Source organism: Heterocephalus glaber, unplaced genomic scaffold (assembly GCF_053883595.1).
Source record: "Heterocephalus glaber isolate CG9 unplaced genomic scaffold, H.glaber_assembly_v1.0 deba00001460, whole genome shotgun sequence".
NCBI lineage: Eukaryota > Metazoa > Chordata > Mammalia > Rodentia > Bathyergidae > Heterocephalus > Heterocephalus glaber.
In genome coordinates, this window is record NW_028258307.1 from 3,729,662 (window position 1) to 3,755,681 (window position 26,020).

Genomic DNA, 26,020 nt, shown 5'->3' on the forward strand with positions numbered 1-26,020 from the left:
GCAAAGTAGCTTAGAGAGGCAATCAGCCCAGAGTCTGAGGCTCTTTTTATAGGGGGTTGCAGGGAAGTTAACAGGCAAGATTTACAGAAGGGGGAACAAAGGTTAGTGGTCTTACGTTTGTATGTTAATTAGCCTGATGTGTACTGATGATCAGCAGATGTTTTGTAGATTGTTCTATAGATAGCGGTGTCTGGAACATCAGTTTTTGAACAAAGAGTTGAATAATTTACTTTGGGACCTTATGGCTGATACAGATCTTATCTAGTGTCCCGGAACTAACAAGCATCTTTATTTACTCACATTCAATCACAGTCGGGGCTAGGGGAGTTTTATGATTACAGAGTTATGCAGTCCCATACACTAATTGAGTGTCTTATATAAACCCTACCTCTAACATTGAGCTTTGGTGTCTATAGTATGAATGGAGAGCGTAAAAGACTTAAAGTAGCTGACACAGGCTTCTCAGTTTTCCTGGCTTCTAATAATAAGCTGCATAAACAGGTATTTGGAAGGGACCTGGCTGAATTTTGAGCACACATCATTCCTTTCAGACCTGTTGATGCTTTCCAAAAGGATTACTTCTACTAGATGGTAGGATAGCAGTCATCTGAAGTTCTCATTTCAATATTTAGTTTTACAATTAACCATTTAAGAACCCATAAAACTTGGTCAGTTGGAAAAGGGCAAAAACAGTTTTTTTCAGTCCTAAGGATCAAACCCAGGGCCTTGTACCTGCTAGGCAAGTGCTCTGCCACTGAAGTCCAGCTCAGTGAGTTAGAATTTTAATTGCACCTTATTTTAATTGCAGTGCTTTCTATTTGGCACCATAACTATCTTTTTAAAACACTTGATTTATTTGTGAATTGTTGAACCTATCTCGTGTTCACTTTACTTCAGATACTTCACTTTTCTTCTTATTTGTATCTACTCTATCAATTAATGATATTAATTCTTTGACTATCATTGACAGGAAAATGTTAAAATTAGTTTTCTTCTTAGCATTCAGCAGAGTTGAAAATATAAACTCATTTTTATAAGGTCTAAGGAGAACATAACTTAAATTTTGACAGTTTAAGTGTTTTCTCCAGCTCTTTATGCTTATTTATTACGTGATCAAAATTCTTTGAGGCTCAAGTTCAAAACAGTTGTTTATAAATTCTTGGTAAGTGATTCTAGCATAGCATAAGGTATAGAGAACATCAGATTTTTCAAGCTGATATACCCCAAATACTTCCTATTAATGACTTTTTCAGGATCTTATTTTCAGATGTTTTTCTTTCTCATCTTTCAGAAAAATCAGGGTTTGAGTTAAAAGATACTGTGCTATCTTTATGAATTGAACCTAAATCCTATTTTAGGGGGAAAAGGATGAAGAGGGAGAGATTTATGGTGAAACTGCTAGCTTTAAATTTGTTGTTTGAAAGTACTTGTAAATTGTACCTTTTTAATTTTTACTTTTTATATTTGCTAAAAATTGCTATTAGAAATATGTTATTAGTACGATAATAATAAAGTACTTACTACTGAGGTATTTCATACTATTGCAACTCTATTTAGTTCTCTAATTTTCCATCTAAATCTGCAGATGTAGCATGTAAATTGCTATTAAGGGGAGATTAGACCTCTCATGTTTCTACAGCCATAGTGCAATATTTTGTGCATAGCTTGAATACACAGTACCATATATTGTATGGAAGAAGGAAGGGAGGAAAAGAAAGAAAGAGGAAGGAAGGGAAGGCGAAAACAACAAGGAAGAAAAAAGGGGAGACTGCAGATGTGTGGGAGGAAAGAAACAAGCAAAAAAGTAAAAGGAAATTTACACTCAGCAGTACAAAACCAAAGTAACACACTGGTTTCATGTAGCGGACCAGAAGTCTCCTTTTTAAAAATGTTTTAAAACATTATAATTATTAGTATATATTAAGCCAACAATTTACTGGGTTTCTTTGTGACATTCAATATGATCAAAAAATATGGTGAGTTTAAATTTTTTAGCATATGATAGTAAAAGACACATTACAAGGAATCCTTCTCAAAACACCCCCTGCCCCCATATATACACACACATAACAAACAGACACACACACACTCGGGGATCACAATTCTCCTATTGTTCTGGCCACTTTTTGAAGCATCTCTGAGAGTCCTTTCTTTTGAGTGTCTTTAGTGATAGGTCTCCCACCACCTCAGCAGCTATTATGTATAGTTGCTGCCCTCTTCCTATGGTGCCTTGCCCCTTCCCCTGTGTGACGTCATGCCAAGATGGTTGCTCCCACCAAAGAACAAACCCTTCTTCCCAGCATGCCCCTGTTCCCACCTAGAGAGTAACCTAATACTCACTCACCTCCTACCACCTAGTGACATCACTGGCTCCTCCATTCCCTAGTCACTACCTCAGTCAACCCCGCCTCAGCCCCTACAAACCCCACCCCAGTCTCTATAAAAGACTCTCCCTGCCCCAGCCATATTGCTTTTGTCTCTCCTTTGTTCAGAGACAGCCCGGCAGATCTATTCCCCTAATAAAGGCTTGTTGTGGCCTGGTCTGGTCTTGGTCTTCAGCCCTTTTACCTGACATTTCGCTTTTTGGCTGGCTCGATGTACTGGATGGATTTAAAATGTTTACTTTCCATGGTCATTTTGACTTTGGGGAAGGGCCAGAAGTTGCATGGTGCCAGGTGGATGAGGACACACTGATGTTTTTACCAGGCCACCTTTCCATTGGGTAGCACTTGTCCACAGCATTCAATGCATTTTAATGATACCTGGTAAAAACATTTGGAAAAGAGAACTTCCAGAACTGCTTCTACCACTGAGGAATATCCCCATTCCTTTTTATACAGAGTCTCACTAATTTGCTCAGGTAAGACTTGAACTTGCAATGCTCCCTTAGTTCTGGGATTACAGGTATGCATCACCCAATCCAGGTGGTTTCATTCTTTTTCATGGCTGAATAACACTCCATTGTGTATATATGCTACATTGTCTTGATCCATTTATCCATTGTTAAATCACACTTTCCTTTGGTCATATATACTTTTAATCTGCATACTTATGAATTCATTATTTATTCTTGGATATTATTATTACTTGAGAATTTTTTTAAAAATCAGTCATTTTTAAATTTAAGCGTCTTGTTTGAATCAGTATGCAGCATAAAAAAAGTTTGCCTATTGGCAGAGGAGGGGGCTTTCAGGCCACTGCATTACAGCTCCCAGCACAGAGGAGGAGGCTTCTGGGCTGCCATAGCACCACTCCCAGAACAAAGGAGGTAAGCCTCGGGGGCACAACAGCACCCCCCCCAAGGTGAAATAAGACATGTAAATAAGCCTCAAAACCAGACTTTCAGATCACCTATAGGAACCCCAAAGGGAAACAGGATGAAACACTCTGATACTCAACCACCTGGACTCCCTGAACTGGCAACAAAAGAGGATCTGTAAAAAATAAAACCAGAAATAATTTCTTAGATAACAGCAGAGATTGTGCCCATAGTGCAAGACATGATTAATAAATCCAGAGAGGACACACACAGGTAAAAAATACAGGAGCTGAGCAACATGATGGAATCCCAACATAGGAAACAAATGCAATCCATAAAACAGATGCAAACAGATTTCCAGGAGATTAAAAACTCTGTTGAAAATCTACACAGCAGAATGAGCCCATGTGAGGACAGAATTTCAGATATAGAAGATAATATTGCAATTAGTGACCAGGAAAAGAAAAATTTCTTTAAAATTGTAAGGGACCACAAGAAATCAATCCAGCAGCTGCTAGATGATGCAAAGAAGAATAACATAAGACTGATTGCAGTCAATGAAGAAAGAGGAGAGAGTGTAGGCCACATACAAAAACTGTTCACAGAAGCAAGGGCAGAAAACTTCCCAAGCAGGGGAAAAGAACTTGACATACAGATAAATGACACATATAGGACTCCAACTAGCCTTGATCAAAAAGCATCTCCACATAGCCATATAATAGTTAAGATTCCAGGAACTCAACAGAAGAGGAAAATTCTACAAGCAATTAGAGAAAAGAAACAAATCACATACAAAGGAAAGCCCATCAAAATCACAGCAGACTTCTCAACACAAACCCTCAAGGCAAGAAGAGGTTGGAGTGACATATTCCAAGCCCTAAAGGAAAACAGCCTCCAACCCAGATTCCAAGCCCTGAAGGAAAACAGCCTCCAACCCTGCAAAACTATCTTTCAAAATTGAGAAAAAAGATACTTTCATGACAAAGATCACCTCAGGAACTTCATGAATACCAAACCAGCATTCCAAAAAATTTTAGACAATATCCTAGGAAAACACAATAAGGATCACAATTCTAGGAAGCCCAGCAGAATGAATCCATCAGACACAACAAGAAATTAAATGCAAAGGGTGGGAATCCAACAAAAAGAAAAAGTAATGACAATGATAAGTCAATACATACCAGTTATAACCATTAATGTTAATGGTCTCAATTCATCAATCAAAAGAAATAGACTGGCAGAATGGATCAAGCAGCAAGATCCAACAATATGCTGCCTATAAGAAACACACTCAATTCAAAAAGAAACTCAGACTGAAAGTTAAAGGGTGGAAAACAATACTCCATGAGGCAGGAACCCCAAAAAAGCAGGAGCAGCTATCCTCTTTTGGAGATCAAGTAGATTTCAAACCAACACTAATTAAGAGAGACAAAGAAGGGCACTACATCCTTGCAAAGGAAACAATCCAAGAGGAAGAGATAACAATCATAAATATTTATGTACCAAACACTAGTAAGCCCAACTATATAAAACAAATACTAACAGACACAAAAAATCATATGAGCACTAATACAATAGTAGTGGGGGATCTCTATACCCCCAGTCACAAATAGACAGATCAACTAGACAAAAAATAAGCAACAAAATACTAGAACTCAATCAAACTCTTGAACAAATGAACTTAACAGATGTTTACAGGCTGTTCCACCCCACAGAATCAGAATACACATTCTTTTCAGCTGCACATGGGTCATTCTCCACAATAGATCACATACTCACTTATAGAATATGCTTAAGTGCAAAGGAATTGAAGTTATCCCCTGTATATTATCAGACCATAGTGCAATGAAATTGGAGATCAATAGGAAAAGAAACCACAAGAATTTCATAAACACATGGAAATTGAACAACACTTCTGAATAACCAATGGGTCACAGAGGAAATTAAAGAAGAAATCAGACAGTTCCTTCACCTAAATAACAATGCCAACACAACATATCAGAATCTATGGGACACAATGAATGCAGTCTTACATGGGAAATTCATAGCAGTGAATACTCATATTAGGAAAACAGAGAGAGCCCAATCAAACAACCTGATGCTGAACCTCAAGCTTCTAGAAAAAGAACAGCAGGACAAACCCAAAGGTCATACAAGGGAAGAAATTATAAAGATTAGAGCAGAAATCAGTGCAATGGAAATAAGAGAACAATTAAAAAAAAATCAATGAAGCCAAGAGTTGGTTTTTCAAAAGAACAAACAAAAATTGACAAACTCTTAGCCAACTTTATCAGGAAAAGGAATGAAAAGCTCCAAATCCATGCAATTAGTAATGAAAAGGATGAAATTACAATGGACCAAGCAGAAATCCAGAAGATCATCAATACCTACTTCAAGAACCTATACACCAATAAGATGCAAAACACAGACAAAATGGACAGATTCCTAGATATGTATGAATTACCCAAGCTGAGCAAAAAAGACCTAAAAATGCTAAACAACCTAATATCAATCAGTGAAATTGAAAATATAATTAAAAACGTACCAACTAAGAAAAGCCTAGGCCCTGATGGCTTCACTGCTGAGGTCTACAAGACATTTAGAGAGGAACTACTGCCACTAAGGTTTAAACTCTTCAATGAAATTGAAAGGGAAGCAATACTCCCGAATTCATCCTGGAAGCAAGCATCACCTTGATCCCCAAAGCAGAGAAAGACCCATCTGAAAAAGAGAACAATAGGACAATCTCACTAATGAACATAGATGCAAATATCCTTGATAAGATACTGGCAAATAGAATGAAGAAGATCATCAAGAAGATCATACATCCTGACCAAATGGGATTCATCCCAGGGATGCAGGGATGGTTCAATATAGGCAAATCAATCAATGTAATACACTATATCAATAAAGCCAAGGACAAAAACCATGTGATCATCTCAATAGATGCTGAAAAAGCATTTGATAAAATCCAACATGCATTTATGATAAAAACCCTACAAAAAATTGGAATAGATGGTCTCTACCTCAATCTGATAAAAGCCATCTATGAAAAACCAACAGCCAATATCATACTAAATGGCGAAAAGCTGAAATCCTTCACACTAAAATCAAGAGCAAGACAAGGATGTCCACTGTCACCACTCCTGTTCAATATAGTTTTTTGAAACAGCCACGGCAATTAGACAAAAGAAAGAAATTAAAGGAATAAAGATAGGAAACAAAGAAGTCAAATTGTCATTATTTGCAGACAACATGATACTCTATATAGAAGACCTCAAGAATTCCACCAAAAGTCTTGCAGACTTAATAATCAAATTCTGTAAAATAGCTGGATACAAGGTCAACACACAAAAATCAATAGCTTTCCTCTACATGAACAACAGACTCACTGAGAGAGAAATAGGGCAAATGATTCCTTTCACAATAGCATCCAAAAAAACTGAAGTACCTAGGAATGAACCTAACAAAAGAAATCAAAGACCTCTTCTCTGAAAACTATAGCACTCTGAAAAGAGAGATTGAATATGATATCAGAAAATGGAAAGACATCCCTTGTTTCTGGGTAGGAAGGATCAACATAGTAAAAATGGCCATACTTCCAAAACTGCTATATAGATTCAGTGCAATCCCAATTGAAATCCCAGCACCATACTTCACGGACCTTGAGAAAACAATTCAAAAATTCATTTGGAACAAGGAGAGACCCAAAATAGCAAAAGCAATTCTAGGTAACAGAGACATGGCAGGTGGTATTACAACCCCCAACTTGAAACTATTCTACAAAGCTACTGTGATAAAAACAGCATGATACTGGCAAAGAAACAGACCTGAGGACCAGTGAAACAGATTAGAAGATGCAGAAACAACTCGAGGCACACTCAACCACCTCATCTTCGACAAAGGAGCCAAACAGCCTCACTGGAGGAAAGATAGCCTCTTTAATAAATGGTGCTGGAAAAATTGGGTTTCAACTTGCCAAAGATTAAAACTAGACCTATATCTCTCACCATGCACTAAAGTAAAATTGAAATGGATTAAAGATCTAAATATTAAAACAGAAATCCTGAACCAGCTGGAACAGAGGTTAGGTAGAACTCTTGAAGACATTGGTGTAGGAAGATTTTATGAACAAAACCTCAGTTGCCCGTGAACTAGCTCAAACGATAAACAAGTGAGATCTCTTCTTATTAAAAAGCTTCTGCACAGCAAGAGAAACCACCAACAGTGTGAAGAGACAACCTACAATGTAGGAAAAGATTTTCACCTGCTGTTCCTCAGACAAAGGTCTACTATCCAGAATCTATGAAGAACTTTAAAACATCAGATCTCCCAAATTTAAAGACCCAGTCCAAAAATGGGCATCTGAAATGAACAGACAGTTCGCAGACAAAGAAGTAGAAATAGAAAATAAACATATGAAAAAATGTTCAACATCACTGGTCATTCGAGAGATGAAAATGAAAGTAACACTGAGATTCCACTTCACTCCAGAAAGAATGGCTGCTATCATGAAATCAATCAATAACAAATGCTGCCAGGGCTGTAGGGAAAGAGCAACCCTGCTCCACTGCTGGTGGGAGTGTAGACTGGTGCAAGCACTGTGGAAATCAGTATGGAGATACCTCAAAGAACTAGGACTGGAAGTCCCATTTGACCCAGCTATTCCCCTACTGGGTTTCTTCCCCAAAGAATTAAAAGAATCATACCACAGGGACATATGTGTGCCCATGTTCATAGCAGCACAATTTGTAATAGCTAAAACTTGGAAGCAGCCCAATTGCCCATCAACTGGAGACTGGATAAAGAAAATGTGTTTTTTTTCTAAAATGGAGTACTACACATCCATAAAAAAGGAGAAATTAGAGACATTCATAGCAAAATGGATGCACACTGAGGTGATATTCTTAAGTGAAATAAATAGGACACACATGTGTAAATACCAAATAGTTTGTCTAATGTAAGAAACTGAAAGTGTAAATAAGGACTAAAAGGTACAATAGATAATTTGAAATAGGAAGAAAAAGGGCAAAGAGGAAGGGGAAGTGGAAGGGGTAGGGGAAAGGAAAGAAGGGAATGGAATTAATATGAGAAAATGAAAAAATGGAAACAAAGTCTTTGTAAATATGGAGGGATGGAGGGGTTGAAGGGAGGACGGGGAATGGGGAAAAATAAGAACCATGAGAGATTATGTAAAGGTGCAAATTTGCAATGATGAATGTCATTACATTGTTTTTCCTTTTTGTTTTTGGTACCGGGGATTGAACTTGGGTCCTTTCACTTGTGGGGCAGGTGGCAGAACCACTGAGCTAAATCCCCAGCCCAATGTCATTACATTGTATACCTAAAATGTACCAATAAAATTAAACTTAAAAAGAGTTTGCCTATTATCTAAAGAATTAGCTTAAAATTTTGGATGGCTGTTTACTTCTGGATGTAGTTTTAAACTCATGTTTTGTTGTTTTTGGTACTGAGGATTGAATCTAGGGTATTTGAACTAAGCTATATCCCTGACCTTTAAAAAAATTAAAACAAAACAAAATAAAAATTCTTTTGGAGACAGGATTTCCCTAAGTCACTGAGTTTCCCGGGCTGGGCTTCAACTTAATATCTTCCTGCCTCTTCCTGCCTCCCAGAGTGCCAAGATTATAGATAGGTGCCATTACATCCCCCCGGAACATATTTCCTGGCACCCTAGATGTACCCACCAGCGCACATAAATGCACGGAACTGTTTCAAAAGGACACAACCTCATGGGGTCTTTGTAACTCCAGAGAGCTTTGAAATCTTGGTGTGTGGAGCTCGGGCCGCACAGAGCCACTAGGGGTGATTTCTGGGGCATTTCTCCTCTTCCTCCTGTCATGATCTTGCTGCATCTGCAAGTTGCAGCCTGGTTCAGGAGTGCAGAGAGGGTGAGGAGTCATGCGTTTGAGTGCTGAGTTCTCCACCATCCCAAGTGGCACCAGTCTGTGTCCCCGGCATTCCCTGGGCACAGTGGACTCGGTTACGGTGGTGGTTCCACATTTCCTAGTCGTGGTTGAGGGGACTTGACTGTTCTTTGCCCTGGGCCTCTGCTTTTGCTCTGTGTTCTGGTGGCAAGGACTGAACTCAGCCACAATTCCCGCTCCCCTTCTAGGATGTTGCTAACTTTGTGCTGTCCATCCTAAGCCTGCCACGGGCTGTGACAGTGTGGGCCATCACAGCCCTGTGCCTGAGCTGTTTCTGGAGCTGACTCAGACAGCAGCCAGCTGGCTCAGCTCCTTGTGCAAACTGTCCCAGAGCCCTGGGCTTCAGGAGGGTCCTGGCACAGACTTGCAGAGGCGCTCTAGTTGGCTATTGTCATACTGCCCATCCTATGGCCGAGTATGGTGGCCCATCCCTATAATCCCAGCACTCTGGGAGGCTGAGTCCAGAGGATCACCAGTTCTAGGCCAGCCTCAGCAACATAGCAACACCTTGTCTTGAAATAAAAAGAACGAAAAGGGCTGGGGATGTAGCTCAGTTGGAAGGTCCTGGGTTCAATACCCAGTTCCACATATATGCAATTAATTAATTAAATTATTCCTTATGTGGGAAGAAAGAGCTCTAATAACCTTTCCAAAAGATAAATCAGGTTAGTGTACTGTTGGGTTTAAAGTTACCCAATAAAATAAATATAGTAGACACAGGGACTATCTCTACCAGGGGGATGGGGACATTGCTCTCCAACCCTGTGTGGTATTTTGAGGTAGGTGGCAACGTCCCTATTAGGGCAAACTTGGCTTGTTATGGAGGAGCAGTTTGTGCCCTGCCTTTGCCCCATTCTTTTTGCACAGTTGCGTGTATCTCCCAGTCTACCCCTAGCTCCGGCTGGCCAGGGCTACAATTCAGAATAACTCAGCAGAAGTGAACGTGTTGGTTTGTTGGACCTGCTGCAATGGGATCAGGTAGGATGGAGCCCCTGATACTGGGGCCTCTTCCTTAGGTACAGCAGCAAAGACAGGGCAATTAAACACAACAGGTACTTTCTTTAGAAAAAGTAGAGAAAGCCAGGGCATGCATATCTGGCCTCCATGGGAAGCTGATGCAGGAGGATCACAAGTTTGAGGCCAGCCTGGATAACTTAGTGTAAGACCCTGTATGGAAATAAAAAATTTAAAAAGGGCTGGTTCAGCAGAATTCATCTGCAGCAATGGAAAAGGAAAAAAGAGAGTGGTGAAGTGCCACGTCTTACAGTATAACCTTTGACATTCTGGGTGAGTCATTATGAAGAACTTGGTGGCACACCCATCATCCCAGCACCCCGGGACACTGAAGCATAAGGAAAAGGTGCTAAATCCCTTGCAAGAGCCCATGTAAGACCCCATGCAAGACCCCATGGCAGCTGCCCTTCAGCCTGAGGCGCGAGGTTAACATAAGGTGGAAATGATCCCGCATCTGTTTGGCACCAGCCAGGTGGGGGGAATGGAATGATGGTGTTACCCCCCAGTAGGCGACCAGGGCGAGGTGGCCAGAGGAGCCTGGAGGGAACCATCTGATGCCAATTTTCAGAGTCGGAAAAGGCTGAGAGGCTAAAGTCCAGTTAAGACAAACAAGCTGAAGAGATCCCCAGGTGCCGGTTTCAAGGCTAATTTGGTTTTCCGCAGAGTGAACCTTGAATGTGCTATGTGTATCACCTCTCCTGGGTATTACACCACCCCCTGCTTTTTTTAAAGTTTTGTTACTGTGCATCTGCAGTGCATAATGGTTACTTTTCTGAGTGGAGCTGATACACGCACCTAACACATCTTAATTCTTTTTGCATTCTCCTTCCCCTCCTCCCTCCCTCTCCCAGCCTCTCTTGGTCCCCTGCCCATTTGCAAAAGATCGATATTCTTAATTAATTGCTGTGCACAGGCCCTGTCTGGAGCCTGTTAGATTTTTACATTCTTTGGAAAAGCATCTGCTGGCCCCTCTCTGACCTGGCCTTTAAGATTCTTCTCCTGAGAACATGGATTTCTTGTTGCTACCCTGGGTGGAGTCCTGTCTGCTGGGTTTTTACTTTGTTTGATTTTTGGTTTTATTTATTTTGTTTTGGGGGCTGCTGTGGAAACCAGGGCCTCAGGCAGGCCATGCAGGTGCTCCTAGGGCATCTAGTGTTACTGTAGATAATTTTGAAAATAATTCCTAAATGCCTGCCTCTGAAAAATGGCCATTGAGAAATACAGGCGCTAGGACAGTTCCTAAATGCCACCATTTAAGTGTTCGGTGGCTTGAGGTCAGCATTTTGAGTTGCTCCCTGGATGCAGGTCTTGGCAGGCTCTGCCCAGGCTGTGGCTCTGAGTGTGTCCAGCTGTGTCCACGCTGTCTTGGCTCTGGCACCCGGACGACCTTCAGGACCGGAAGTCAGGTAAGGTCCACAGGCTCTGCTTTGTCCTCACCTGTGCGGAAACACCCTTAGGTCGTATTGTGGATGATGCTGTCATTTGTTTAGAAATGAAATAACTGTCTCCAGTTATGCAAATAGGTTTCAGTGGTGGCGCACACCTGTGATCCCAGCACTCAGGAAGGGGGAAGGGGGAGGCAGGAGCATCCCGAGTTGGGGCCCAGCCTGGAGAACTTAGTGATTTAGCCACATCCTGTCTTACAATTTAAAAAAGTCTGGGGATGTAGCTCTGGGTGGAGGCCATGGCTTCCATTCCCCAGCACTCCCGCTCACACCGAAACCCCAGTGGTGTAGGAACATAGAGGAAGAATGCAAACTGTCCTCTAAACTGCAGTCTGGGAGCTACTCTTACTGTCTTGGTCAGTGTTGGGGTGCCAGTCCTTAGATATGTGTGTTTAAACCTCCACGTATGTTATATAGTTTTACTTAAATCAACTCCATAGAACCTATGGAGTCCCTATTTTATTCCATTTATCTTGGCTTTTTCTGTCTAATGAATATAAACGTGGATAGTGCGAACAACTTTCAGGCCTGCAGAAAAGCGAACCTGTGGGACAGCACCTGACCAGGAAGGTCGTTTCTCCCTGACCCCTTGCCCTTTTTTCTACCATCTTTTACCTTACTCTTTATGAGTTATTTTCACGGTTTCTCATGTACAAGAAATGTCTTTTTCCACCTGTTAACGGGCATCTAGGTTGATTCCACAATTTCGCTGTTTAGAACTACCCAAGACGTTATTACTAATCATTCTTCCTGTCACGGGGCGGTGTTCTGGTTTCTCCAGTTCTCTCAAGTTTTGCCTTTTGCCCCCCCCCCCATGATTGGAGGTGGGACTTTGGCAGTGGTTAGGGCTAGGATTGGATGAGGTCGGGGCGGAGCCCCACCCTTCTGCAGCCAGAGTGGTGGCCTTATAAAGAGCCCCTCCGTGGGCTGGGGTCTTCCTCCCATGCAGGACTCAGCTGGGATGAGAGGAACCCTTGGTGGATTGTCACTCTTGCTCAATGGCCTGTGGCCCCTGGTGACGGGCTGTTCTCTTCCCCAGTGGAGTTGCCAGGTAAACGTCTGAGGGATGGGGGCAGTGAGCAGGAATGCGGGTTCCAAGGCCCGGCTAACAGCCAGCAGCACAAGTGGGTTGCAGAGCTTAGGTTAACTTTTTGTCTTTGCTGTATTTTCTATGAGGAATTTGTGTTTGTTTTTTGAGTCTCGCTTTAACTCTCTAGTTGAGCAGTTTTTCTTTTCTTTTTTAAAATTAAGCGCTTAAGAAAAGTTTTACCGTTTTGTAAAAATAAAAATCTTGCTGATGATGGGATATGTTTTAAAAATTGCTATAATCAGGGCTGGGGTGGTTGCTCAGGAATAGAGAGCTAGGTTAGTGTTTTATAAAATTAGATGCTGTCAGAAAGTTGAACCATTTTGTAAATATAGATCTTGCAGATGTTTTATTTCTAGATAGGACATATTTTACAAATTTGCTACTATCATGGCTGGGGTTGTAGCCTGGGGCAGAGAGCTTGCCTACCGTTCATGAGGCCCTGGGTTCATTCCCAGCATTGCAAAATAAACAAAACAAAAAGTCGGTTCACTGAGCTGGGCACAGTGACTTGTGTCTGTATTCCAGCTGCTGTGGAGGCTGAGTCAGGAGGATCACTTGAACCTAGGAGATTTTAAGATGTAATGAGACTATCTCAAATGTTCTTTGCTATTAATAAGCATTTTCCCCATTATCTTTTCTCATGGTTATTACTGCTTATAAAGGTGTTTGGCTATTTTTCTAACATTCTTATGACTTAGAACGGTGAATGATAACATTACATACTTTAAAGTGTACACATTAAATATACAGCTGAATGAAATTTAAAAATTTCTTAGTGACCTGTGTTTCTACCCCCTGGTTTTCATATAGCCGTGTAAGAGCCCAGTGCTTGATGTGTGGTCAGTCAACAGCAATTTTTGTTCTCTGAATTTGCCAGCCTTTATCTGTCCTGGTCACGGACATTTGGTTGATTCCCACTGTTGGCAATTAGGACAATAAATAGTTCTGAACATCTTCCACAGGGCTGGGGACGCAGCTCAGTGTTAGCATGTGTGCCTAAGGCTCTGGGTTCCGGCTTCAGCACCACACGTAAAAATCTAGCACAAATGATTTGCACAAATTTCTCTTTAGTTTTCTTTGTGTGTAAGTGAGAGAAGGGGCAGGCAGGGGACTGGGTCTCTGCTGCACAGGCTGGCCTGAAACTCCTCGGGTCACCTAGGGTCTCAAGAGACCCGGCCTCAGCCTCCCTGGTAGCTGAAACCACAGGTCCGTGCTCGTAGGCCAGACTTGGACAGGTTTTGGAGAGTCTATCTACAGGTGCTTTTCTGTTAGGTACACAGGAGTGGCAGTGCGTAAGCCTGCGCCCTGCACCCTGCCAGCCAGTGACGCCTCTGGTTCTTGAGTGTGCACGTGTGCAGTCCTGTGCTTGTGTGTGTGTGTGTGTGTGTGTGTGTGTGTGGTTTTTGTTGGTTCCATGTGTTCCCAGTCAGACGCCCTTGTCCTTCACAGTTATTTCTTCTGTTAGAGGCTTGGCCAGCTGTCTTGTTCTCTTAAAACAACTGGGTTGTTAATCTTTTTCTGAGTCTTAATTCTCTATTCTGGACATTGTGCTGGGTCAGATTTATTTGTTAAATGCTTCTACCTCATCTGTGACTGGCTTTCCCAATTTTTTAACAGTACCTTTGATTAAGAGAAGTGTTTATTTTATTAACTTTCTACAGTTTTCTCTTTGAATCGTGCTTCTGCCTGATGGATTAAAATAAGGCATTTTTTACAGTTTCCTAGTTTATTAGATTAAGCTATTGATTTTTTGATTTAAAAAGGAAAAGAGATAAGGAAAAGTGAAGCTTAGAAACACTATATTCTTTGTCCGTGAGATGGTTTATAATTTATATTAATAAGTTAGTATCTAAATATGAAAGTTGCCTCATGTTTTACTTTCTAAAGGCTTTTTTTTTTTTTTGGTACCAGGGATCGAACTTGGGTCCTTGCGCTTGCATAGCAGACAGCGAAACCACTGAGCTAAATCCCCGGCCCTCTAAAGGCTTTTTTAAAATGTGTTTGTTGTTTGCCTGATAATCTTTGCCATCCTGTTTCCTCTGCTTCCATCAGGACTTTTCGTTTTGTTTCATGTGTGGTACTGGGGATGGGACCCCTGGAGCTACACCCCCAGCCATTTTCATTTTTTGAGAGAGGTCTCCCTAAGTCACCCAGGATGGGATCAAAGTTTGGATCCTCCTGCCTCAGCCTCCCAAGTAGCTGGGATTACAGTCCTGCTCCACTGTGCCAGGCTGCAAAAGCATAGATGCTTTCTTTCTGTGCCACCTCAAGGCTACAGTTACTGCATTTTTCAGTTTGAGGACTTCCCTGGCTTTCTCTTACAGTGTTTAGTCTTTTGCTGAAAGTTTAATTTCGTGAACATATTAATCAGTTATTTTCTATTCTTTCCCTGTGACTTCATTATCTCAATTTCTACCAGTCTGGTTCTGTGTGGTTGATTTTGGGTGGTAGTTGCTACCTTGTCTGCTTGGGGTTTTGTTTTTGTTTTTTTTGTCTGTGTGAAACCAGGATTTGAACCCAGGGCCTCAGCACTGAGCTACACTCCCGGCCTCTTCTTACTTTTTTAAATTTTTAAACAGGGATTCTCTAAGTTGCCCAGGTTGGGCTAGAACTTGCCATTCTCCTGCCTCAGCCCCCTGGAGTGTTGGGATTACTGGTGTCCACCTCCACCCTCAGCTTACTTGGCTATTTTTTCTTTGCCTGTTGGACAGTGTACACCAAAAGCTGTATAGGAGAACAAGGGTTTTTGTGGAGACATTTGCCTAGCTGGCCGCCTGCTTGGAATTCTGCTTCAGCTTTTTTTTTTTTTTTTTTTTTTTGTGGTCCTGGGGATTGAACCCAGGGCCTGGTGCTTGCTAGGCTAGTGCTCTACACTTGCTACCGTACCCTGAGCTGCACTGCAGCTCCACAGAGGACACTGGGGGCTTGGGCTGCTGCCATCCTTTGGGGTGTGACTGATTCACCAGCACCCTTGCTGGGGACAGGGGGTGGGGGTCCTCCTCTGCTGTGAGGAGGAGCAAGGGAAGGGGAGGAAGCAGCCAGCTCCTTTTCCGGGGCTTCTGTCTGGCCCTGGTGTGGATCTTGGCTTTCTCTTCTCCCTACACTGGGAGCACTGGGCTTGTTACACAAACTTAAATATGTGTTATTTGTATGTTAGCAGTACTGGGAATGAACCCAGGGCCTCATGTGCTTAATGAAGAGCATGCACTACACCAAGCTGTATCCCCGTGCCCAAAGGTATTAATTTATTTTGCAATCTCAGCAATGTGATTTATTTGAAGCTCCCTTTCTGCTACCCTAACCGCCCCCCTCCCCATTTTTGGGGGGCTGGCAGTTGCACCCAAGGAAAGCTGAGCTACATCCTCAGCCTTTTTTGGCTTTGCTGTTTTGAGCAGGGTCTCACTAAGTTGCCTAGCCTGACTTCGTACTTTCAATCCTCCTGCCTCAGCCTCCCAGAGTGTTTGGGATTGTAAGTGAGCACCACCTTATGTACATGGAATATACTTAGGTGATGACCTTATTACCGCACTGGGGACTCTGCCTTGAGCTGGGGGTTGTGCTAGTGGTAGTGACTGGATGGGCTGGGGCTAGGTGGTCACCCAGAATGTCTCTATCCTGCATCTTACTGATTCCAAAGAGCATTCGTCACCTCGCAGCTTAGGTCCTATAGGAGTCTGGGTCCCCAGGGCAGGACCTGGAGTGCGCCTACTGGTCTTCAGGAGCCACTGACCTCACTCACTCATGGTGGTTCTTTTTCAGTGAGACCTTTTCTCAAAATGAAACCAGGGCTGGGGATGCAGCTAGTGTGAAGGCCTTGGGTTCCACCCCTAGTAATGAGGAAAAAAGTGAATCTTGTTCTTTTGGGTAGGGATTTGCCTAAAAATGATATCCCACCTGCCACCCGCTTCCCTGCTCAGGGCCTTCGCGAGTACTGTACAACAGTTTGGGACCTGTGAGGTGGGTTACTCCACCCTGCCGTTTGTATCTGTGCCTGTTGCAGAAGAAAGCATCATTTGGTGTTTTTCAGGAAGAAAATCGGGGATTGAGGCAAACCCAGTGGGTCTGCAGATTGGTGGACTCCTTAGGCTCCAACAGTGGTGTGCAGGGAAAGGAAGTGAGTTGGTGAATCCCAAGCAAGAAGCCCAGGCAGGCAGTGCTGGCTGCTGCCCTCTGGATGGGCTGCAGGCAGGGCGGGTGTTTCGGGTTTCAGTGCTCAGAATGGGAGAACAGTGCTCTTCCAGGTGAACAGGCAAGGAAGGTGGATTCTGGTGACCAGGGCTAGGTGACCACAGGAACCTGAAGGAATCAGAGGCTAAGATGGTCAACTCCAGCTAAAAAGAAGCAAGCTGAGGAAATCCCCCTGAGCTGTCAGTCTTCCAGTATAATTTGGTTGCCTTGGAGAATACAGTTGCCAAACTTTGCATTTGCTGGGGCTTTATAGGGGTTTTTGGGCATTTTTTTTTTTTTTGAGACAGGGTCTCACTATGTAGTTCAGGCTGGCTTTAAACTCACTATGTAGACCAGGTTGGCCTCAGACTCATGGCAATCGTCCTGCCTCAGCCTCCCAAGTGCTGGGATTACAGGCTGGGCATTTTCTTTAATTTTTTTTATTAGTCCACGTTTGCAGAACAATTTCCCTTCCCCTCCCTTCCCCTCCCCTCCCCTCCCCTCCGTCTCCCTCTCCCTCCCCTCCCTCTTTTGGTCCCCCCCTCCCATTTGCAAAAGACCTATTTTCTTAGTTAATTGCCCCATCTGTGACCCCTGGAACTTGCTACATTTCTCATTGTTTATAAATGTACCATGGGCTCTCCTGGCCCCTCTCTGACCTGGCCTCAAAAGATTCTTCCCCGAGGACATGGATTTCTTGTTACCACCCTGCCTGGAGTCTTCCCTGCAGGGTTTTTACCTTTTATTTTTTTTTATTTGAAGTTTTGTTTTCAAAACTCAAGGTCTGGGGCAGGCTAGGCAGATGCTATAGAGTCTGCTGCCATTGAAGTCCTCCTGGTATATAAGTCCTGTGCTGGTGGCTCTGGGCCAGCCTTGCTCCCTGGATATTTGGTCTTGCCCCAGAGCTGAGTCTCTCTGACTGTACGTCCAGCTGTGTCCGTGGTCTCTCTTGACTTTGGTACCCTGACCACCTTCAGCTCCTACATTTTAGGGCATTTCCTTATTTGATTTATTAGATTAAGTTATCGATTTTTTTGAAATGAGAAGGGAGGAGGTAAGGAAAAAAAGAACCTTACAATCACTGTCCTTTGCCCTCGAGATACTAAAATTTCCTAACTTACACTGACGTGTTAATATGAAAGTTGACTCTTCAAAAGGCTTTTTAAAAATGTGTTGTTTTCCTTACAGATCTTTGTCATTGTAGTTCCTCTACTTCAAACTGGACTTTTTGTTTTGTATTAGGAAAGGAACACAAGAACACAACCACACAGCTACATCCCCAGCCCTTTCTATTTTGAGATGGGTTGCCCTGGCTGGGGTTGCATTTTCAATCCCCCTGCCTCAGCCTCCCAGGTAGATGGGATTACAGTCCTCTGCCACCGTGGCAGGCTGTAACAAACTGGATGCTTTCTGTATCTGCCACCTCAGGTGTACAGTTAATGATGTATTTCAGTTCTAGAATGACCTTCAGGTTTCTATTTATTCTATTTTTGAGAACAAGGTCTTGCTGTGTAGCCCAGGCTGGCCTTGAACTCTCCATGATCCTCCGGCCTCAGTCTCCCAAGTGCTGGGATCACAGGTGTGTGCCACCAGGCCTAGCTCTCTCTCTTTTGGGGGGGGGGTACGGGGTTTGAACTCGGGTCCTTGAACTTGCGAGGTGGGCAGTGGAACCACTGAGCTAAATCCCCGGCCCCTAGGCCTACCTCTTTTCACAATTTGTAGTTCTTTATTGAAATACTCAATCTTGAGATTTAATCTCTAGAACACATTAAGCAGTTATTTTCAAGTTTACTTCTGGCTGTTTCTTTCTCCCAGTTTGTTGATCTAGTTTATGGGGTTGATTTGGGTCGAAGTTCCCTTCTTGTCTGCTTGGGTTTGTGTTTTGTTTTGGTTTGTTTTGGTTTTTTAGTGCAACTTGCAGTGGACCCCAGGGCCTCACCACTGAGCTACATCCCAAGACCTTTATTTTATTTTGAGCTAGCTCTTTAAATTGCCCAGGTTGGGCTCAAATTTGCAATCCTCCTGCCTGAGGGTGCATGTAGTTGCAAATGATCTCACTCAACAGACACTGTAATTCTTGTGGGGGGTGGGTGCTGTCCTCCTTTTCTCAGACCTGAAGGGGAGCTGACAGCCACTGTTTTCTCTTCTGCTCGGGCCCAGCCTGGGAAAGCTGTGACTGACGTCAGTAGTTGCTGGTCCCTTTTAAAGGCAGACGGTGAAGAGGACTGAGGGACAAGCAGGTGCTGGGTCTTAGAGTGGGGAAAAGGAAGGGCTGATTTAACTTCACCTTAGCTGCATGGAGCTTCAGCAAAGAGTTCTATAGTCAACCCCATATTGGGATGAGCAATAGGAATTTTATTATGGGGGGATGAGTAAGGTGGACTGGGCAGCCTGGGGACTTGATATGAGTGAGGGCCGAGGCCTTGGTGGAGGAAAGCAGCCAGAAAGGTTTCTTTCCAGCTGGCAGAAAGCAACCTGCATTTCTGTTGTGCCACCTGTGTTGGTGGACATGAGAAACACATTTTGGTGAGCAGTGACATAATACACATTTCAAACATGAGCATGTGTAAGACATGATTTAAAAACAGGGTGACTATTTAAATTTTAAAAAATGTGTTAGGGACAAAAAAAATTTATTAGGGTAAAAGACACATTGCCATTAATCCTCCTAAAAATACTCCTCAATTCACACACTCTCATACTATCATTCTTGCCAGGTTCTGCAGCAGCTCAGGAAGTCCTCTTTCGTGTGGGTCTTTAGTGGCACCTTCACGGCTGCCTGCATGTCCTGAATCATTCTCTCCCACCGTCATTTCGACTTTGGGGAAGAGCCAGTTCCATGTGGTGCCAGATCTAGTGAATAAGATGCAAGAAAACACGTGGTCATGCTTCTGGTCATGTTTTCCTGATCCTGCCTATCTATCAGATGGCAATTGGCAGCAGCATTCACCAAATATATTCTTTTAATCATGAAAGAGGACTTTCATGACTTCCCTACCTAGGCTATTTGCATCACCTCTGTGGTTGGGTCAGTGCTGGAGTTCCACTGAGGCAGGACCCTGCTCCTGTCGTGTCTGCCACAGGCTCTGCTGCTGCTGGCTGAAGGAGCAGCCCCCTCCCCAGCCCTCCCAGTGCCTGACCCCAGTGTCTCTTCCATCTCCTCTAGTATTGACCAAGGATCATACACAAGGAGGGCACTGGCCACCTGACTGCAGAGAGCCACTGCTGTGGAGTCACAAAGCGAAGCCTACCCTGTGGGAGAGCCAGGAACATTTCTGACTTGTGGAAGGCCTGGGGCACCATGGCAAAGGAGCAAGTGAGATGGGCCATCCTAAACGGCTGTCGCATGCCAGGATGAAGGTGAGTGTTTCATTGCTCCACTGTATGGGGAAAGTCATGACAAGAGGCCTCTAATGGGAGCTGGAATATGCCAGGTGCTGTTCGGCAAGTTGCACCTGTGTAGAACCACGGGGTCAAAACTACTGTCTTCCCCATGTGAAGGTAAGGAAGCAGCTGTCACAGATAGGATTGCTCCAGTTTCCCTCAGACCTGCTCTCAAGCTCTGCCTTCCTGGCATTATTCTATCATAGGCTCCTGGACATAGCTACTTCCTCCACCTTCCTTAGGGATTTAGCCTTGACCCGGTCGCCATGGCTGCCTGACCTCCTGTATCTGTCCTCACTCGAGCGGACCCATAGTTTACCCATGCAGCTTTGCCACCTGGCCTGACCTTGCTGGATCCACCTGGCCTTAGCCCTTGGCCTTAACCCTCTAGCAATTCTCATGTTGCCTCCTTCCTGATGTCCTTCCCTGCTTGGCTCTAGCTTGTCTCTGCCCATAAGATCCTGACGTTAATAACAGCACTGGAGCAAACTCCTGGCCTTAGCTCTTGGCATTACCAGTATACCTCAGTGAGCATTTTGCACCTGGACTTAACACACCATCCTGTCCACATGGTCTTTCCCATTTGACTTCCCTAGTAGTGAGCAGTGAGGTCACCATGCTTGCCTTTTCCACCAGGGCTGAAGCTCCTTGTCATAGTTATTTCCCTTGTTGCTGGGACCCAATATGTGACTCCCACAACTTGAGGGATGAGAGAGCTATTTTGGCTCACATTTCAGTCCTGGGTCTGCTGGCTCCAAGGCAGGAAAGCTTGGCAGAAGGGCATGGAGGAGGCATGCTGTAGATGGAATGGCTTACATGAATCAGAAAAAAAGAGGGGTCCTAGTGACTGAATCTTTAAATCAGGCCCAGAATCCCAACAGTAGGCCAGCTATACCACCCCATAATCCACTCACCATCCAGATATATGAGGCATTGATCAAAACCATAGTACTGTGGATGGACTAACTGGGTTTAAACAAAGGTGACTTAAATACTGTGTGGACTTGAAGGCCTTGTCCTCCTGATGAGCTCCAACTCCTCATAATACCTGGTTGTATCCTCAGGTTGCAGCCTTCTGCCCTAAATGCCCCACCATACTTGCTTCAGTTGAAGCATTATGTATGCTTATCCAGCTAGTAGCTCAGTGTGATCCATCTACATCATCAGTCACCCAAAACCTCCAGACATGGCTCTAATACCTACATTACCAAATCACATTGCACTGGGCCACTGGAGGGCCTCTATCCAGTTCCTTCCAACTTGAGTCCCGAGGACTTCGCCTGCCCCAGTTCCCCCAAATACCTTAGCACCTTTTCCCAAGAACCAGGCCTTCTCTAAATCTGCAGAAACCAGGTCTTGCTTGCCCGGGGGAATCTTCAATGCCTGGCCTGAGGTGCTTGTGCACAAGCTTGTGATGCCCCATATGCATGACCTGGGGCCTGCTGGCCTAACCAGGCCGGGCCCTACCCTGATTGTCCCCAGCCCCTAGACTCTGTGCCTCCCTGGCCTGGGGCTGACCTCTGCCTCCATGCTGTGACCTTGGCCTATGGCCTTCTCCTCCAGACCCACTTGATTTGCTGGCTTGACCCATGCACCTGAGTATCTTGGCCCAGGAAGGCAGGGGTCATGCCTGGCCCCAAGTCCCGGCCCCCTTGGCCCAATCCCAGCCCGTGCCCATGGCCCATGCCCGTGCCCGTGCCCTTCCCAGCCCTGCCCGACTGACACTGCCCAGCCCCAACTTGACGCACCGCCCTGTGCTCTTTCCCTAGTGGCAGGGTACCCTAAGGGGACACCCTCCAAAACCCTGTTCTTGGCCCGACTCCCTGACCGTAGGAGGCCTCGTGGCTCCTCCCGCGCCTGGCTGCGTCCGGCAAGCAGGCCTGACTTTTGCTCACAGCCCCACTCAGGCAGCTTGGTCTACAGGCCCAGTGGTGAGGGAGGAACACCCTGAGCCAAGCCCTGTCCGAAGCCTCAGCTTCCGGTGCACCCCGGACCCCAGTCCCCCCTACCCCCAGCTTCCTGTGTCCTTCGTGCCCAAGCCCTTCCGTCCCCAGGCTTCAGAGCTGACTTGGCCCCTGCTCTGCATATCCCCCACCCCAAGCCTCCCACCTCCACCCCAGCCACCAGGCCTGACTGAGCTGCATCCCCCTGGCCCCCTGTAGTGCCTGGCCTGACCTTCCCATGCTTAAGCGGCTGACGTAAGACCTGGCCACCCCTTGCCCCAGCACTTTTGCCCTGCCCCTTCTGCCCCCAGCCCCTGGGTCCAGACCCAAGTTTCTCTTGCCCATAGGACCCGCCCCTGGCCCAGCTCCCATAGGCACCTGGGCTCCCACCTGTCTAAGTCCCTGCCTTGATGCAGGCCATGGGATCTAGCAGCCCTGGATCTCCATTCATCCCCACGTCAGGCCTGGTCTAAGTAATGCGCCCTTGCTGACTATAGCCAACCCCTACCCAAATGCCCTGGCCGACAGTCCCTGTTCCCAGTGTCCTGCCCCTGCCAAGGCCCTGGAGCCCAGTGCCTTACCCTCAGCACCCATCCCCCTAAGGCCACCCCAGGACAAGAGCCCAGAAGGCAGCACCTGCCTTTGGACAGCCGGCTCTGTGCCCCAGCCCAAGACCTCTCCTTAGCCCTCAGGCCCAATTTTGCCCCTGAATCTGCTCTCCCAGGTCAAGGGCTTAGCTTCCCTTCAGAAACTCACGAGTAGTGGCCCTGCCCTCAATCTGCGTGTCCCTCCTGCCTTTTCTGGCACCACCCCGGGCCACGGTGGCCCCCTCCCCAGTTCCTTCCACCACCAGCACCCAGGACTTCCTCTGCCCCAGTTCCCCCATGGGCCTTAGCACCTTTCCAGGCACCAGGCCTTCTCTGACCCTGCCTGTATGCTCACCTGGGTCCAGGTCTCACCCTGCCCGGGGCACGCTTAAATGCCTGGCCTGAGGCACCTGTGCACACCCTCGTGATGCCGCCCACGCCTGACCTTTCGCCTCCTGGCCTGACCGTGCTGGCCCCTGCCCTGACTGTCCCCAGCCCCCTAGACTCTGTGCCTCCCTGGCCTGGGGCTGACCTCTGCCTCCATGCTGTGACCTTGGCCTATGGCCTTCTCCTCCAGACCCACTTGATTTGCTGGCTTGACCCATGCACCTGAGTATCTTGGCCCAGGAAGGCAGGGGTCATGCCTGGCCCCAAGTCCCGGCCCCCTTGGCCCAATCCCAGCCCGTGCCCATGGCCCATGCCCGTGCCCGCGCCCTTCCCAGCCCTGCCCGACTGACACTGCCCAGCCCCAACTTGACGCACCGCCCTGTGCTCTTTCCCTAGTGGCAGGGTACCCTAAGGGGACACCCTCCAAAACCCTGTTCTTGGCCCGACTCCCTGACCGTAGGAGGCCTCGTGGCTCCTCCCGCGCCTGGCTGCGTCCGGCAAGCAGGCCTGACTTTTGCTCACAGCCCCACTCAGGCAGCTTGGTCTACAGGCCCAGTGGTGAGGGAGGAACACCCTGAGCCAAGCCCTGTCCGAAGCCTCAGCTTCCGGTGCACCCCGGACCCCAGTCCCCCCTACCCCCAGCTTCCTGTGTCCTTCGTGCCCAAGCCCTTCCGTCCCCAGGCTTCAGAGCTGACTTGGCCCCTGCTCTGCATATCCCCCACCCCAAGCCTCCCACCTCCACCCCAGCCACCAGGCCTGACTGAGCTGCATCCCCCTGGCCCCCTGTAGTGCCTGGCCTGACCTTCCCATGCTTAAGCGGCTGACGTAAGACCTGGCCACCCCTTGCCCCAGCACTTTTGCCCTGCCCCTTCTGCCCCCAGCCCCTGGGTCCAGACCCAAGTTTCTCTTGCCCATAGGACCCGCCCCTGGCCCAGCTCCCATAGGCACCTGGGCTCCCACCTGTCTAAGTCCCTGCCTTGATGCAGGCCATGGGATCTAGCAGCCCTGGATCTCCATTCATCCCCACGTCAGGCCTGGTCTAAGTAATGCGCCCTTGCTGACTATAGCCAACCCCTACCCAAATGCCCTGGCCGACAGTCCCTGTTCCCAGTGTCCTGCCCCTGCCAAGGCCCTGGAGCCCAGTGCCTTACCCTCAGCACCCATCCCCCTAAGGCCACCCCAGGACAAGAGCCCAGAAGGCAGCACCTGCCTTTGGACAGCCGGCTCTGTGCCCCAGCCCAAGACCTCTCCTTAGCCCTCAGGCCCAATTTTGCCCCTGAATCTGCTCTCCCAGGTCAAGGGCTTAGCTTCCCTTCAGAAACTCACGAGTAGTGGCCCTGCCCTCAATCTGCGTGTCCCTCCTGCCTTTTCTGGCACCACCCCGGGCCACGGTGGCCCCCTCCCCAGTTCCTTCCACCACCAGCACCCAGGACTTCCTCTGCCCCAGTTCCCCCATGGGCCTTAGCACCTTTCCAGGCACCAGGCCTTCTCTGACCCTGCCTGTATGCTCACCTGGGTCCAGGTCTCACCCTGCCCGGGGCACGCTTAAATGCCTGGCCTGAGGCACCTGTGCACACCCTCGTGATGCCGCCCACGCCTGACCTTTCGCCTCCTGGCCTGACCGTGCTGGCCCCTGCCCTGACTGTCCCCAGCCCCCTAGACTCTGTGCCTCCCTGGCCTGGGGCTGACCTCTGCCTCCATGCTGTGACCTTGGCCTATGGCCTTCTCCTCCAGACCCACTTGATTTGCTGGCTTGACCCATGCACCTGAGTATCTTGGCCCAGGAAGGCAGGGGTCATGCCTGGCCCCAAGTCCCGGCCCCTTGGCCCAATCCCAGCCCGTGCCCATGGCCCATGCCCGTGCCCGCGCCCTTCCCAGCCCTGCCCGACTGACACTGCCCAGCCCCAACTTGACGCACCGCCCTGTGCTCTTTCCCTAGTGGCAGGGTACCCTAAGGGGACACCCTCCAAAACCCTGTTCTTGGCCCGACTCCCTGACCGTAGGAGGCCTCGTGGCTCCTCCCGCGCCTGGCTGCGTCCCGCAAGCAGGCCTGACTTTTGCTCACAGCCCCACTCAGGCAGCTTGGTCTACAGGCCCAGTGGTGAGGGAGGAACACCCTGAGCCAAGCCCTGTCCGAAGCCTCAGCTTCCGGTGCACCCCGGACCCCAGTCCCCCCTACCCCCAGCTTCCTGTGTCCTTCGTGCCCAAGCCCTTCCGTCCCCAGGCTTCAGAGCTGACTTGGCCCCTGCTCTGCATATCCCCCACCCCAAGCCTCCCACCTCCACCCCAGCCACCAGGCCTGACTGAGCTGCATCCCCCTGGCCCCCTGTAGTGCCTGGCCTGACCTTCCCATGCTTAAGCGGCTGACGTAAGACCTGGCCACCCCTTGCCCCAGCACTTTTGCCCTGCCCCTTCTGCCCCCAGCCCCTGGGTCCAGACCCAAGTTTCTCTTGCCCATAGGACCCGCCCCTGGCCCAGCTCCCATAGGCACCTGGGCTCCCACCTGTCTAAGTCCCTGCCTTGATGCAGGCCATGGGATCTAGCAGCCCTGGATCTCCATTCATCCCCACGTCAGGCCTGGTCTAAGTAATGCGCCCTTGCTGACTATAGCCAACCCCTACCCAAATGCCCTGGCCGACAGTCCCTGTTCCCAGTGTCCTGCCCCTGCCAAGGCCCTGGAGCCCAGTGCCTTACCCTCAGCACCCATCCCCCTAAGGCCACCCCAGGACAAGAGCCCAGAAGGCAGCACCTGCCTTTGGACAGCCGGCTCTGTGCCCCAGCCCAAGACCTCTCCTT

At 47.0% G+C, this 26,020-nt stretch overlaps 1 long non-coding RNA gene across 2 annotated transcripts; it reads right to left on the reverse strand.

The window, feature by feature from the left end:
* Positions 1–19,317: 19,317 nt before the first annotated feature.
* LOC147826873 (uncharacterized) lies at positions 19,318–23,981 on the reverse strand. 2 transcript variants are annotated; one of them, XR_015453351.1, is made up of 3 exons: positions 23,193–23,981; positions 20,932–21,103; positions 19,318–19,776 (listed from the first exon to the last, which is right to left on the reverse strand). It is a non-coding gene; the product is annotated as an uncharacterized LOC147826873 (long non-coding RNA). The 2 variants fall into 2 exon arrangements; XR_015453350.1 differs by having other exon boundaries at positions 19,321–19,776; positions 22,641–23,980.
* Positions 23,982–26,020: the final 2,039 nt, after the last annotated feature.